Source organism: Oreochromis niloticus, linkage group LG3, assembly GCF_001858045.2.
Source record: "Oreochromis niloticus isolate F11D_XX linkage group LG3, O_niloticus_UMD_NMBU, whole genome shotgun sequence".
Classification (NCBI taxonomy): domain Eukaryota; kingdom Metazoa; phylum Chordata; class Actinopteri; order Cichliformes; family Cichlidae; genus Oreochromis; species Oreochromis niloticus.
This window is the reverse complement of record NC_031967.2, coordinates 58,165,917-58,177,602: the sequence shown is the minus strand read 5'-3', so window position 1 is coordinate 58,177,602 and position 11,686 is coordinate 58,165,917. Positions and strand designations below refer to the sequence as shown.

At 39.5% G+C, this 11,686-nt stretch overlaps 2 long non-coding RNA genes across 2 annotated transcripts; both read right to left on the bottom strand.

Annotated features, from left to right (window-relative positions):
- Nucleotides 1–7,982: 7,982 nt before the first annotated feature.
- LOC109200238 (uncharacterized) lies at nucleotides 7,983–8,593 on the bottom strand. Its single transcript, XR_003219184.1, has 3 exons — nucleotides 8,499–8,593; nucleotides 8,340–8,416; nucleotides 7,983–8,202 (listed from the first exon to the last, which is right to left on the bottom strand). It is a non-coding gene; the product is annotated as an uncharacterized LOC109200238 (long non-coding RNA).
- Nucleotides 8,594–8,648: 55 nt separating this feature from the next.
- LOC102077275 (uncharacterized) lies at nucleotides 8,649–11,490 on the bottom strand. Its single transcript, XR_003219176.1, has 7 exons — nucleotides 11,165–11,490; nucleotides 10,695–10,787; nucleotides 10,117–10,251; nucleotides 9,743–9,877; nucleotides 9,560–9,628; nucleotides 9,371–9,465; nucleotides 8,649–8,907 (listed from the first exon to the last, which is right to left on the bottom strand). It is a non-coding gene; the product is annotated as an uncharacterized LOC102077275 (long non-coding RNA).
- Between the last annotated feature and the right edge of the window lie 196 nt (nucleotides 11,491–11,686).

Here is an 11,686-nt window from a genome sequence, read left to right as displayed (position 1 = left end):
AAAGGGTGACTTTATGTGTTTAGTTACTTAAGTGTAAGTACTGTGGAAAGTTTCACCTTACATACATAGGGCTGACAGTACAGTTTCTGAGGTAACTGTTTACAAAATGTTATAATCTATCCAAAGGTTCTTTGCAATTTTACATTGATAAACATTATCCTTAACATATTTGGCCCGCATAAGTACTATGGCCATCATACTGTCATTTAGAATTGTTTAAATAACTCGTGTCTTAAGTCCTTCCATCACACAGAAATTAAAAAAACCCACATGGTTCACTTTTATATCACAAAATGTTAGAAATATAAGTCGTTCATAACAACCTGAAAGGTTGGGAGTTTAAAATGCAAACCAATGGAAGCAGCAGTAGAAGACTATAATGTCACAGAGCACACAGTGTCTATTATTGTGTAGACATGTATAAATAAGAGCTTAATAAAGATGCTTAATTTCTTAAGAAATATGCAGGTGGAGTGATCTTTATCAAAAGTGGAAGTTGCATCTGTGGCTAAACCACTGTACCCAAAAACTTTAAAAATCTACTGTGTGTGAGGCTGTGTAAGTAAAGCTTGCCCTTCACCCCGCGTGTAACAAACCATTTGTTGGGGGTTGTGGATTTGACACCTCAGCATTGTGAAAGTGGGGAAACATGTTTGTGGCTGAGCACAAGATTTCTGCTTACAACTTAGAATCTCAGTTCTAAATGAAATTCAAATGTTTTTTGATTTTTTAAGTGTGGCTAATGTATTATTTGACTTCTAAGGCACACACACACACAAGAACAACAACAACAACACAGAGAAGAAGAAGAGGGCCAGTTTTACTACGCTTCATAAAAACGCAATCATGCATCTTCCAACTGTATCTTTCTGTTCTGGCTTTAGAATCATTGGTTGTTTACTGATCCGTACTTTGGGAGTCATACTGTTGTGATACTGGGGAGAAAAGGATAAGGTTTGATAGACTAAAACCATTACACACAAAACTTCAAAACCTAGAGAGTGAGTGAGACTGCTAGCTGTGTGGTTCAGCAATAACTTATCTACAAATGTGTTAGTAAAGAAACTGCAAACTATAAAAGGAATCTGAATTTAAATAGAACATAGTAGTGATGGATTAAGTGCAGGAAACACTAGTATAAGGTGTCTATGGAACAAAACTCCTTCAACGTTCAAAATGACCAAAGTGAGGACTACAAGCGTTTCTCTCAGTTGGTTGTGTTTAGGGGAAAGCTGCTAAATACACTGAGACTGCTCCACATTGTTAGCAAGTTAACTCTGGATGTCTGTGGGTTTGTCAAACTTGGAGTGTACAAAGCAGAAAAACAGTAAAAGATGCAGACGGTGAAAGTTTGGTTTATTTCATGAACACAATGAAACATTTTACAGTCCACAGAGCAAAGTAGCATACATGATAATAGATACACATATCACAACTTGTGAGAAGTAAAACTCGTCGTCTTACCACATGTTATATTCTGTAAACTTAAAATAAACCACAGAAATTAGAGTTTAGTGTTTTAAAGTCATCTATTAAAACATTACTGAAGTGACACTTTAACGATGCTTCATATCACAGTGTTTATGATGATAAAACATGTTCTCTCATTAGTAGATGTCTGCGCTGTCGCTTGTCCTGAAAATGTCCAGAGCCGGGGTTCAGCTTCCTCTTCAATTACCATTGATCATTAATAGGGCCACAAAAGATTTGTTACATTATCCCCATAAACAACATGTTTTTATAGAAATCACTGTGACACAAATATTTAGATTCTTGTTTCACAATTTGCATGAACTCCAAATCTTTAGAGTTTCATATTTATAAAGTATCGCAAATAATACAATAATACCATTGTATGAGCTACACTTCTTGTAAAGATGATTGGAAACGCGTTTGAAAAAGCTCCTGCTGTGACCTTCCTTCTGTGAGGGCACACACACACACACTCACACACACACACACACACACACACACACAGAGAGAGAGAGAGAGAGAGAGAGAGAGAGAGAGAGAGAGGGGGAGATCATTAATACAAAGCATTGGAGTCGGTTTTGGATTTTCACTTGTTGTTGGCTTTAATATGAACAGTCACATAAAATTCGTTCCAATTTTTTGCCTTTGCTTCAATTAGGATGTTTCTTTAAATCTACAACACCTTCCTTTTCGAAAAGTTTACTGACATAGTAAAGAACTAGCTAGGGAACTCTGTAAGTATGAGCAACAATAGCTTAAGGACATTATGTCCAATAAAGAGGAATTCATCATCTGCAGTTCGTGAAAAAGCGCAATATTAAAAACAATTCAGTAGACCCTCAGAGTGCGGATACAAACTGTTTTCAGCTGTAGAGGTTAACTTCATGCACTTATCAACATGTAGTTCAGAGGCTTGCATTAGAGTGCTTTGGTGCTTGGGCATCTTTTATTTAGCATGGTTGTACCGTTGTGAATGTAGCTATATAAATAAATACGCTCAAGAGTCTATCGTATGTTTGTCATGCAACTAAAAATTCGAAAATATATTTTTAAATCAGTAACTTTGCAAATTTAGAGGATTTGTTTTCGGACAACATATGTGTCACATTTTAAACAGGGTTTGTATAATCAGCACTGACATACAGACATTTATGCGCTGGGTATAACAGACATGCTTACCGTGTGAAAGGCCCGCCGATGTCTTGGAGCAGAGAAACACGCTGTATTGTTGCTTTTCTCTGTTGTATAAGCAGCGCCCGTAGGTCAGAAACGCTGTGTGCGGGTAGCAAAGTCGGCTCCAACGCACATCCAGGCATCCGTCTGAAAGAAAGGTGTCGCTGCAGTTAGCTCTCAGGATAGTCATGCATTTATTTATATTTGCATTCTGGTGCGTTAAACTAGCAGCCTCTGTGTCCCGCTTGGATCATTATTCCGAAAATTCAGATATTTAAATAAAATGGTGAATTGGCTAGTGATGAGGAAAGAATATGTGTTTGTTTGTTTTTAGAAGTATCATAGTTTATTTCTAAAGGAATACATGTTATTTGTGACACTGTTTGAAAACTATTAGCCTCTGTGTGTTTCAGAGCGGTAAAGAAAAGCAAAATGCTCCTAAACTAGTTAAATTAAAAGTAAAATGCTCGTGCAGTTCGAGCAAACAACTGTGTTGCACCTGACTGGGTTGAGCTGTTCGACATCCGCATGTTTCCTGTAGAAAGGCGTTTAATGCCAACATCACCATGTGATGGGTTGCAAGCTTGATGTCGATAATGGTTTCCTCACACAGACCCGATCCTGTAGGATCCTGCAGCAGCTGAGGAGAGGGGGGAGGATGTGGTGGGGTCTGGATTAGCAGCGCAGGCGGTGGGGAGTCTGAGAGGTCCCACGCTTGCATGTCTCGCTCTGAAAATGGGAACAATAAAAAAGATTTTATATTTTGTTGCATAGACACACACACACACACACACACACGCACACACATTTATGCCACTGTATAAAAACCATATCCTTAAACCATGTAGTGCGGCTCTTCTATGCTCAGAGGGTAAGGATTTAACCTCCAGTTTTCAACCCCTCTGGCACCAACAAGACTTTCCCTGTCATCACATACCCTGAGAATAATAAAGTCATCGGGTCTACGGTTAAAACGATCAGCCTCGCACTGTAAAGCTCAGGGCCTGTTGGACTGTTCCACTGGGAAACATACAGCATCTCTGGGATGACTACATTGTCCAAGACAGCGCAAACACTCCCTCACCACAATCTACGCGAAGTATAACTGCTCCGCTGTTATATTTAACGGTATACACATACCTATTACTGCCTTGCTATTCTAACTTAAATTTAGACCCATCTACGACGTTTTTACAGCGTTGCTTTTTACGATGAGGGGGCATCGGGTACATACACCTGTACACGTACCTAGAGCTTCTGTGGCTTGGGTGATGTTCTGGCTGTTCGTCATGGTTGATGCCGACGTCATCCTGCACTCCTTAGTTAGCTAGTTAGAGGTGTTCTTTAGGTTGCGCTGTTGATGTTCCAAATGGTGAAAGAGACCGTTTTTATATGTATTGGAGCAGTCCTCTAGGAGGTGTCATTACAGTCCCTTGGGGTTGGGGTTGGTTTCAGGTGTAAACAAAAGGTGATGCCTGTTTGGAGGATGGTCAGTAGAAAGTGTAATGGCATGATAAAAGGTATGGTGGCACCGATGGACCTGGCACCGCCGGCACTCTGCCATAAGATAAAGGAGACTGTTTGTATTGAAAACTATGGCAGTACAATTGAGATGCTCTTGATAAGGATGACCTCTTCTGCTGACTGTAGGGGGTCTAACTGTAACCCCCCTCTGTCTAGCAGTTGCAGAATTAAGAATCCCATTTCTAAAGGAATGCATGCTGTTTGTGGTATTCTGTTTGAAACTATTACACCCCTGTGTGTTTCAGAGCCCTAAAGAAAAAGCAAAATACCCCTAAAACTAGTTAAATTAAATGCTGTGTGTGAATATGTGTTTTTAGAAGGTGGAAAAAACTTTCTGTTTAAAAACTATTAGCCTCTGTGTGTTTCAGAGCCCTAAAGAAAAATACCCCTTAACTAGTTAAATTAAATCATCTATGTCTAAATAACAGAACTCTGAGACCTATACAATCCTTTAAAAAAAGAGTTTAATTAAAACACATAATGGTTTCATTAAATAAAACGCTATTAAACACATGTAAACATACGATCTCTGAACTCGCAAGTCCGTTCGCGCGCACATGCACGCGCAAGGTCCGTTCGCGCGCACATGGACGCGGAGGGGATAGGGGAGGGGGTGTGGGGGTAGGGGTGGGTGTGTGGGGGTGTGGGGTGGGGTGGGGGGGGGCAAAAAAGCTACAGGTATATTACTACTTGTGCCTTATCCAGTCTGTCCAACATGTTTTTTTAAACATCGGTTGCACAGATGGACAAACAGAAGCAGAGCAGAGGAGATTGTTTGGGTAGAAGTGGAGGACAAATGCTTTTTTATTCATGCTTTGCCTGAAAAGGCTTCAGAAGTTTTAGTGTCTCATGAAGAATGTAAAGTTTCTCTTCAGCTCATTATCTCTGTAAATAAATAGGCTCCAAATGCAGAAAAAAAATCCTCAAATTGCTCTGACTGTGGTGCTTAATGCTACAATTTATACTGGGATTTTTGACGGGGTCAGAAATGATCATCCTCTCTAGAGATGGTTTGGACACACAGAGAGAGAGATGTCAGACAAATGATGCTGAACACAGAGGAGACCAAAGACAAAGTGCATGACTGTGGTGAAGGAGGACGTGCAGACTGAGGCAACATGGAAGCAAGTGCTTTCTGATAAAAGTCAGATGAAGGCTGACCCCAATTTGGACACAAACTCAGGTTTTAAGTTTTTTTTCTTCTTTTTTATGAAGTTAAAAAAAAAAGTTCTCTCATTTGTTTATTGTTTGTTTAACATCCTCTGGTTTTCCACCTCTACGTTGGATCCTGTCACAGCTGTCACAGAGTGAGAGCGTTCAGCTTTGCAGTTTCTACATTTTCATCACTTCAAATCGTGACACATTTGAAATGTTGACAAATGACTCAGTCTGTATCCTGCAGCCTGCATGAATGCAAGAAAGGAAACCAGAGTGTAACAGTCACAGCATGAACTCAGGAGGGGTCAGAGGTTCTCAACCATCGCTATGACAACCAGTCGCTCATCTGAGTTTCTCAACATCTGCGTCACAAAACACGGAGCGTTCAGGTAGCAGGACCCCAAAGCAGACTCAGCACACCGCAGCTCAGAACTATGTACAAGTGTTTATTTAACTGAGGAATCTTTTAACAAAGCTTGGAAACGAAAAACTAAGGCTCATGCCACGGGGGGAAACGAGGAGCGTGGAGCCCAGGAGCGCCGTAATCGGGACCGTGGGGAAACTGCAACAGAAAGGGGAGACACAGTTCACAGCACGCAGGTTGCCAAAAATGAAAAGCTAGACTTCATAAGTTGCCGAGGCTTACAGGTAGAGCAGGACTGTGGAGCGAGGAGGGGAGTGATGCCCGGGAGAGAATCCTTAGGGAGGGAGGCAGTCAGGCAGGAGGACAGGCAGGCCACCGGCTTCCACGCTGAATGCTGGTCACACTGGAAGGAGACTTACGGACTGGCGAGGAGAAGCCGCCCGAGCTGGCTGAAGTAGTCCTCCGGTGATTGCCTTAGATGAGACGCAGGTGGTTTGGAGGCGGCCCAGCCCGAGGGTGTGGCCACCGCAGCCTCCCACAGCTCCCAGGATGCCGAGCCACGGGCCGTGACAATCTGAACATAAAGTGAAAATATTCTGATCATTTTCAGCTCTGTGTTTGAACAATAACTTCATAACTTAACAACAAAAAATGCTTCCTTTTCTTTTCCTGGGCCTCTGTGCATTTCATATATTCAAATCTATTCATTTGGTGAAAAATCTGACTTCATTACACCATTTGGTTATTTTATGAATGCAGATACCTGTTTGTTTAAATGTGTGAAAACAGATGATCAACACTTTTCTCTTGGCTGCCAGATCTCATATACAGCACATGAATATGTTTCTCTGTCAGACTTGAATGAGCATGCCCAGCCATACAGAGGGGGTCTCCTGAAGGCTGCAGTGGGAGTCTGCCAGGCCAGGACTGTGTGGGACCGCCCCGAGTACAACAGCTCAGCACATCATTGTGGTAAAGAACAGAGTCTTTGCATGTGTTGCTACAGCACTGCAGACATTTATGAAACTGTGTGATAATCTGGGATGTTGTGGTATGCACTCTATCAAGTGGGAATGAAGCCACTGTTTCTTGTTTTCTTAGCTCTTCTGCATTAACCCTGTTTTTCCCTTGTTTCCAGTTCACCAGTCTCTTTACCTGGTTTCTCCAGAGCTCATGCCTGGACGCTCACCACCTCCCTCCCCTCCTGGACTCCATTCTCTCTCTGTCACATGGCACCTCTGTATCCAGCATCCTTTAGCTCAGTGGTTCCCAAACTTTTTTCGCTAGGCCCCCCTTTGTTTTACAAGAAAAATGTTCGCGCCCCCCTCTCTCGCGCACGCACACACACACGCAGGCACACACGCACGCACTGACACATCCTCCAACCACACACACTCATATTTTGCTCCATTGTGGTTTATTTCACACCTCAAACATTTAGTAAACAATTAAGCAAATACAAGTAATCTGCAGGTAGTAAGAAAATAAACTACTAACTCTTTTACGCTGCGTCCGCACCTACACGGGTATTTTTGAAAACGCAGCTGTTTCGTCCACACGGAAACGGCGTTTCGAATCACCGAAAACAGAGATTTTTTAAAACTCCTTTTTTTTTTTTACGTGTGGACGAGGAATACAGAGTTCGTCACGCAACGTTAAATGTGCCTTTTTCACGTCACGCTGTGCGCCACGTTATTGTTTACATGAGACGAATTGCAGAATAGCAGATAGAGACAAAATACTGTTAATCTATCTGCAGGTTTTACAGGCTTACATACACACACACAGTTACTGTCCCTGCATTTAGAAAGGCAGAGGCGTCACGGTGTGATTATTTTACATGTAGTTGTTTTTTCCCTGTGTAATAATATTCAACATTGCTATCAATACATTTTTCAAACAATGCCTCTCTGTGCAAAATGGGTTTAAAAACATAAACAACTGTGGGATAGTTTGTCCGTGATTTAACTGCGGTCAAGTGAGCCCTCACTTACGAAGTCACGGTCAAGCTAGCCGCACCGCCAGCCGCACCTAAAATGTGGTTGCACTACTCTTACGCATATTACGGTACGGATGAAGACCGGCTTAGAAACGCAGTCTTTTGTGTCCTGACACTATTTTACTTCACAATCCACTCCCAGTTTTGGTTCATCTCCACTTTTCACCCCATGATCCAAAGCCCAAATTACTGTACGATTCAGAGAAAATTAACAATAAAATTTACCCAATATACAGTACTGTACTGTTAATATCTTCATCTTTGACCTCAGATTACATATAAACTGTACGTGCACAAAGCAAGAATGTTATACACATTGTGTTTTACACATGTGTTCCTCAAAACACCAATAATAACTATAAGCAGATTATTCAAGTAGCTTTCACTGCATGTGGAATTAGGTTACACAAAGCACACACTTCCACTCTGTCTTCTGAGCGCTGCTGAGCTGTTCATTTGTCATGTCCAGGCATTCAGAATGGAACCAGCAGTTGCAGTTATCACACTGGATCTGTAAACAAAAACATATGAACTTTCATAAACACATGAAGTAAATAATTCTATGTTTTAATAAATTACAATCCTTAAAGACACAGACTCAAATACTTTGTTGTAGATAACATAAAACTATTTTTAAAAACACTATACCCAGTCAGTGATGGAGGGTCCTGGATTGGGTGGTTTCTCCGTTGCACACATGGCACAGTTGGTGTCACTGTCAAATACTAAAACATAAATATATACATATGTTAGTGTTCATCAGTTTGACACAAACAAATATGTCCATTTGAAGAAGATATTACACACCTGAGGCCTCAAGTATTGTCTGTGCAAATGTCCTTCGTGCCTGGGCCATCTCTTTTTTTGTCATCAAAAATGTCATTTCTGGTTTATTTGGGAATGCTTGAATTACTGCTTTGGCCATCTGAAATCAAAACAAAAAATAACATTTCATTGAAAACATCTGCAAATGTTACACTTCCTGTTTACACAATTTAACCTTTTAAGATTATTTTAACTCCCCCCACCCCCCACCCCATCTTCTTATCTAATTTTACAGAACAATATTATTGCGTTAATGCGGTACCATACCATGATGACCATTACCCCGCAGCTAGAACCATCCCGTTGAAATGGATGTGTCAGTACTCCTCGAAGTCTCACATTCACCCAGTCTGTTTTGTTGTAGCATGTCCTCCTCATTTTGAAGGATTCACTGTGTGAACATAATGTACATGACATTTATATACAAATGAAAGATAAACGTCACACAGAAAAAGAACATTCTGTACTTTTTCATAAATCACATAGACACATATAATACATATCACTGTGTTTTTAATGGTGTGTCAGAAAGCCCTGTGCTCTAGATTATGTTGCATGAAGTATCAAAATTAATAACATGTTCTTTTAAATCTACAAATGGTAACTGTGTCAAATGTCTCACTGCTTAAACACTGTCAGGGTATTTTTATTATTTAAAATTACATATGTGTGTGATTTTGAAGTAATATTTTAAATTCTTTAAAGAACCACGGATTTTATTACACTTTCATCTACAACCATATGTTCACCTTTAGAAAAAGACCTCCTAAGTCCTCCTGTCACTTTTCTAATGGCATTACAGAGTACCAAATATTTTATGTTATTATTATATACATGTAATAACGCATAATTACCGGAATCTTTTGGCTGCACGGTCAGACTCTTCCTGCTCCAAAGAGTTTCTTGAAGGATCGACCAAATACAGACAGCTGTCATCTGCATTTATGTACTGCGATAGATATATAAATTTTAAAAGTACATAAATTATGAAGAATGTGTTATTGAAACAAACTTTTTTTCACAGAAATGCTGCTTGTACTAACCAGAAACTTCCAGTGTACATTTCCAATGTTCACAAAGGATAAAATGGCTCGGTAGTTGTCAAAGTTCACCTGTGACATATTAGAAATTAATTACAAATTTGCAACAATACTTTTTCCATTTATCTCGAGACATTAATAAAATTTTAAAAAAATTAATTCTAGAATATATTAAAATTTTTTTACCTTGGACAAGCTTTGTCTCCTGATTAGTTCTCTCTCTCCATAGAGGATCACACCGCTCGTGTAGTGGTTCATAATGTAGATATTATTCCCCAGATTTAGCCGAATGGCCCAGTGGTGCAGGAGACTTTCAATGACCTGAGTATAACAAATAACCTTTTATTACTTTGTAAACATGATAAAGTTTTGGAATACAAAGGTTAATAAAGAGTTTTTTACTTACGTATACTCAGTATTCAGTCATGAGGATATGCCTGGAATGTAGATCTAAAGCAGTACTTACTGACTGTGTAGGGAACAACTAATGTTCTGCCCCAGCTTTAACGTTAACCTTATGCAGTACTTTTGGGGGAGGGGGTTAATACCTGGATACATACCTCTCCAACAAGCCAGCTGTGTGGTCTAAGGGTCAGGAACTCACTGTGACGTATGACAAAGTTGTTACCTCTAATCTGAGATGGGACCACAGAAACAACAACTTCCGTTTCCTGTTGTTTCCACAAATATGCGACCTGTGTTTCAATAAGACAATAGTAACTAAATATGAGTTCAAAAAATTCTTCTTATGAGAACATTTATGTAATCGATTACAATGGTTTTAAATCTAATTTTTAAAAGTATTTTATGTACCTGACGCAACAACACGAAAACATCTCCAAATTTGACATAGATTTTAATGGACTTTATTTGAGATGTTAAACTACATTAAGAAATTCAAAATTGAGTCAGTTACTGTTGTTTTTGTAATATTAAGGCCAGTAACATGTAAAAGTTACATTTATTGTTGGACTGACATTTGTCACTTTTCTGTGGTCTGTACTTTTCATTCATCAACACATACATATAATAAAATCTAATATATAATTACAAAAATATGTACTAACAAACTTGGTTTTTCAAACACATGACATAGTTATTGAATTGTTTGTGAGTGAGTTTGTTCGTGAAACATCACCTGTGATGCAGTGTCCTTTGTCACACCGGTTGTGTTTCTCTCAAGGTGCTCTGTCCTTTCCAGTGTAGATGGAGAATCCTCTGGCCCCTCGATTTGTGGGTTGAATTTAAACAAAAATATTTGTTACTACATTTTAAGTAATGTTTTATTAATTAAAACATTGCATTACCTTTTGCATCAATTACACGTTATTAATGCTGATATATTTCACATAATACTCACTAAGTGCGGTGATTACAAAATCATAACAAATGAAGAAGAACAACATAGCCTGAATGTATTTAATGACTGCTACTTTTTGTGGCCTCATTTTTATTGCACAATTTGAAAAGGGTTATTCTATGCATCAAAGATGCTCTAATTCTTAAATTTCACTTGTTATTTCATAATAATTATTTATTCATGTTTATTGTTATCATTTTTTCTAACACTAAAGATGACAATTAAACTTTAAAAATGGGTGTACTCACTGTCCTCCTGACATCAGAGAGTGGCTCCAAAAGGATCTCTTTGAAGGCCCTTTCCATTTCCTTCACGGTTGGATCATCGTTGTTTACCAGGTGTATTTCAAATGGAGGACTTGTGGGGTTCTTATGTTCAATGTACTTTTTGATTGTGGTGACTACAACATCAGCACAAATTGAGACTGGAAAGTTGAATATTCCAGAGCTCACTGCTGGAATGGCAACAGATGAAAATTTGTGCTCTTCTGCACATGTCATGACATTCAACATACCTTTAGTTAAAAGTTTCTTTGCATGGGATATCATGTGCACTGTTGGGTCATTGTGCAGACACGGGCCTACCAAATGAATCAGCTTCATGCAAGGCAGTTTGCCTGCTGTGGTCACTGCAACTTGTCCAGCCTTTAATTTGCCATTTTTGGCAATGAAAACATCACTCTCTGCTTGGATAGTACGTCCTCCAGTAGCAGACAGTGCCTTTGCAAGTCCACCCATGTGAGAGAGACTTTCATTAGCTGCATTCACAGT